A 4,597-nucleotide genomic window follows, 5' to 3' on the forward strand; every position below is an offset into this window, starting at 1 on the left:
TTCCAAGAACCACATCAGCTAAATCCATATCTTTCATGTTGAAATTTCTCTTCAATATATTTTTGGTTTCGTTGATAATGACACTATTGCTGCCCTTAATCAACATATCATCTACATAAAGACACACAATAACAAAATCGTTATCTGAGTTCTTAATGTAAACACACTTATCACACTCATTGATAGTGAACCCATTGGACAACATCACAGTGTCAAACTTCAAGTGCCATTGCAAAGACAATTGTTTTAATCCATATAGGGACCTTACTTGCTTGCATACCTTCCTTTCTTGGCCAGGTACTACAAACCCTTCAGGTTGCTCCATATAAATTTATTCCTCTAATTCTGTTGGGGTTGACAGCGGAAGCATGAATAAATCAGAGAACTAGATCTATTTAGCAGATTATTTGACAAATTCTATTCGCGCAATTATCACATGTATCATGCTTATAACTTGAATTAAAATATGATTTTGATTAATTGAAATCTAAAATATGCTTTTCTACGGAGCAGAAGTTGTACCTTTCAATACTCGACCACAGAAGTTGCAATTATCACATGTATCATACTCCAAAGAATCGCGGATGGCTTGCTACTTCTCCACGTGTCGATCTTTCAATACTCAACCACGGATCTTCTGAGGAGGAGAGCAGAAAAATTCGTCCAGTCCTCAATGAGGGGGGGGGGGAACAAAAATTTTCAATGAAATATTAATTGTGTATGTCTCTCCTTTATTCTCCTATTTATATTTAGTTTATATTGGGCACAGACATGGATCTATGGAAGGTTTTGGAGATGGCCTCCCCCAATTAGCTTAGGACTAATTAAATTGAACTCATAGTTTAATACAAGCTTATATTGGAATATTATTTACAGCCACAACAGAAATAATATTGCACTGCCCTTCCAAATCCGAAATTACGAGTAATCCGGGTTTCCATTTTAAATTAAATGTTTATTTCCCGCCCTTAAGATAGAAATGCCCATTAATTAATTATTGCATGCTATGGATGAAATTAATTAACTTCTTATTAATTCCAAGAGTGGACTTAGCACGAAACCCTTATTTATTATTCATAGAGTAATCAAGCTCCAACTAGCTAGGTTCCGAATAATAAAACCTTGTTTCACGCTCCTCTTGAGGACATTATCAAATGAGACTCCCCTCGCGTGCGTTTCTACATAATAGCAATCCTAGCACCGCTAGATATTAATCACCACCACCCAATATATCAGGCTTATTGGGTTACGAAAACCCCGCACCATTTGATAAGTCAATGTAGCGCATAATCAATATCGTATGCTCAATGCTAACGTATGTAGATTAAGAAATACTTATTTATCAAGACCTCGTCTTTCAGTAGATAGCATAAAGACGCGTCTTGCTGTTAGATCCGTTCAGTGCTATACCACACCAATGTCATCTTATTTCACTAAGACTTAAAAACAATCGGACTGACATTGTAACCTTTCTCGATAGGTAGTCAAAGCCTATCTAGGTTGTGAAATTTTTTTTTGTTCAGAACTGACCGTATTACCTTAAAGTAGATGACGCCCACTACCGGTCTACTAAAACAAAGACTTAGACTTTGTTAAGTTTCTTATACTTTTAAACATGTAATAAAATAACCATTAAATGTAAAACATAACAACATTATGACAAAAATAATCCGTTTTATTCCTTGGAAAATAAAATAAGAGTTATTACAGTAACCAATATCTCGAAAGGTAATTTCTAGTATACAAAACTCTAACAATCTCCCACTTATACTAAAAACACTTTTGAGTATACAAAATGTGCTAACAACACGTCTAATTTCTCCCACTTATACTAAAAGGGAGTTGAGGTCTTGTATGAGTCGAACTCTCATTCCTTCAACATGGCAATCGAACGGCTTGACCGCTAACGCCTTCGTGAAAGGATCCGCCAGGTTGTTCTCTGACGACGCAATCTTGACCACCTGTATGTCTCCTCTCTGCACTATATCACAGATGATATGATACTTCCTCTCTTTGTGTTTGCTCGCTTTGTGAGCTATCGGTTCTTTCGAGTTCGCCACAACACCAGAATTGTCACAATAAGTGGTGATGCTCTTGGGTAGATTCGAAACCACACCTAAGTCCAGAAGGAAAATTTTAAGCCATACAACTTCCTTTGCGGCCTCTGAAGCAGCCACATATTCAGCTTCCATGGTAGAGTCCGCAATGCATTTCTGATTTACACTCTTCCATATTTCGACACCACATCCTAAGGTGAACACATATCCAGAAGTAGATTTCCTCGAATCCCAATCAGCCTGGAAATCTGAGTCAGTATATCCTTAAGGACGAAGTTCGACTGCATTGTAAACTAGAGCATAGTCCTTAGTCATTTTCAAGTACTTGAGTATGTTCTTTGCGGCAGTCCAATGTCCCGGGCTAGGATTAGATTGATATCTTGCTACCATGCCAACAACAAAGCAAATATCAGGCCTTGTACAAAGCATAACATACATGAGACTACCAACCGCCGAGGCATACGGTATCCTTCTCATCTCTTCTATCTCAGATGGTATTTTAGGACACATCTCTTGAGACAAATAGATTCCATGTCTAAAAGGTAGGAAACCTTTCTTGAAATCTTGCATGCTAAAACGCCTAAGTACAGTCTCAATGTAAGATTCTTGAGATAAACACAACATTCTCTTTTCACTGTCACGGAGGACCTTGATGTCTAGAATGTGTCCAACTTCTCCCATATCGTTCATCTCGAACTGGTTTGATAACCAAGTTCACATTGATGACAACATCTCTTTATCATTTCCAATTAGAAGAATGCCATCTACATATAAAACCAAGAACACTACATTCCCTTTTTCAACTTTCCTATACACAACTTTCATGTGGGTACTTTTCGAATCCAAACGATTGAACGGTTTGATTGAAACACTGGTTCCATGATCTAGATGCTTGCTTGAGGTCATAAATGGCCTTCTTAAGCTTCCAAACCATGTGCTCTTTGCCTTTAACGGCATAGCCCTTGGGTTGTTCCATGTAGATGGTCTCCTCAAGACTGCCATTCAAGCATGCAGTCTTAACGTCCATCTGCCACACATCCCAATCCATGTAAGCTACTATAGAGAATAGTATCCGGATCGATTTGAGCATGGCCACTAGGAGAAGGTCTCATCGTAATCGATACCTTCCTTTTGGGTATACCCCTTGGCCACTAGTCTTGCTTTAAAGACTTTGACTCGTCCATTGGGTCCACGTTTACGTTTGTATATCCACTTGCTCCCAATGGCAGTACAACCTTCAGGTAGGACCGTCAAACCATATACGTCTTTTTTTATCGTTGATTGTAGTTCCGAATCCATTGCTTTCACCCATTTGCAATTATCGGTATCCGTCTGCGCCTCTGCAAAATTTCAGGGATCTGATACATTGCCGTCCGAGGTGTGGTCCGAGGACTCCCCCAAACCAATGTACCTATCGGGTTCTTGTGAAACCCTCCTACTGCGACGCGGCACTACAACATTAGGTATAGAAATTGAAATTTCTGGTGTAGTTTGTACGATTGGTACTTGTTCTTTGGTAATGGAACTTGTGACAGAAGTTAGTTCGTCAAGAGCCACTTCACTGATGGGTTTATGATTCATAACAAAGTCTTCCTCTAAGAATGTCACGTGAGTACTCACAATGACTTTCTTGTCTTGGAGACTATTGAATTCATACGCTTTCGATCCTCTAGGGTAACCAATAAACACACATACCTCAGTCCTTGAATCTAGCTTAGTTGGATCCTTTTCCAAAACATGAGCCGGATACCCCTATATCTTGAGATGTTCTAGATTAGGCTTGCGCCCAGTCCACAACTCATATGGAGTAACAGGAACCGATTTTGATGGTAAATTGTGTAAAATATGACTCGCAGAAAGCAAGACATCTCCCCAAAACGAAATAGGTAACCGCGCATAACTAATCATTGACCGGAGCATCTCTAATAAGGTCATATTCCTTCTTTCAGCTACGCCATTCTGTTGGGGTGTGCCCGGAACAGTCAACTGTGATTCAATTCCCGACACTGACAAGTAGTCTACAAACTCGACACTGAGGTACTCGCCTCCACGATCAGATCGTAGGAATTTGATACTCTTTCCATGATGCGTCTCTGCATATGCCTTAAACCCTTGAACTTGTCAAAGGATTCAGACTTGTAGCGCATCAAATAGATGTATCCAATTTTCGAATAATCATCAATGAAGGTGATGAAATATCGAAAACCACCTCTTGCCTCAGTCGACATTGGTCCACATACATCAGTATGAACGAGCTCAAGTACTTCCTTGGCCCTATTACCTTTTACCCTGAAAGGTCTATTTGTCATCTTGCCTTCCAAGCAGGATTCGCACGTTGAAAACGGCTCATTCTCTAGACCTTTAATAAGGTCTTGGTCCACTAGAAAATGAATCCTTCTTTGGTTGGCATGACCAAGTCTAAGGTGCCATAAGTACGTTGCGTTCATTGAACTTGAAGGTTCTTTTCTCTTTCAAGAAACTTTCGATGTTGTATTGAGTTCTGATTTACATTTGTTAAACTGTGTAGAAGTGATTGTGTA

This window comes from Salvia splendens, chromosome 3, assembly GCF_004379255.2.
Source record: "Salvia splendens isolate huo1 chromosome 3, SspV2, whole genome shotgun sequence".
Lineage (NCBI taxonomy): Eukaryota > Viridiplantae > Streptophyta > Magnoliopsida > Lamiales > Lamiaceae > Salvia > Salvia splendens.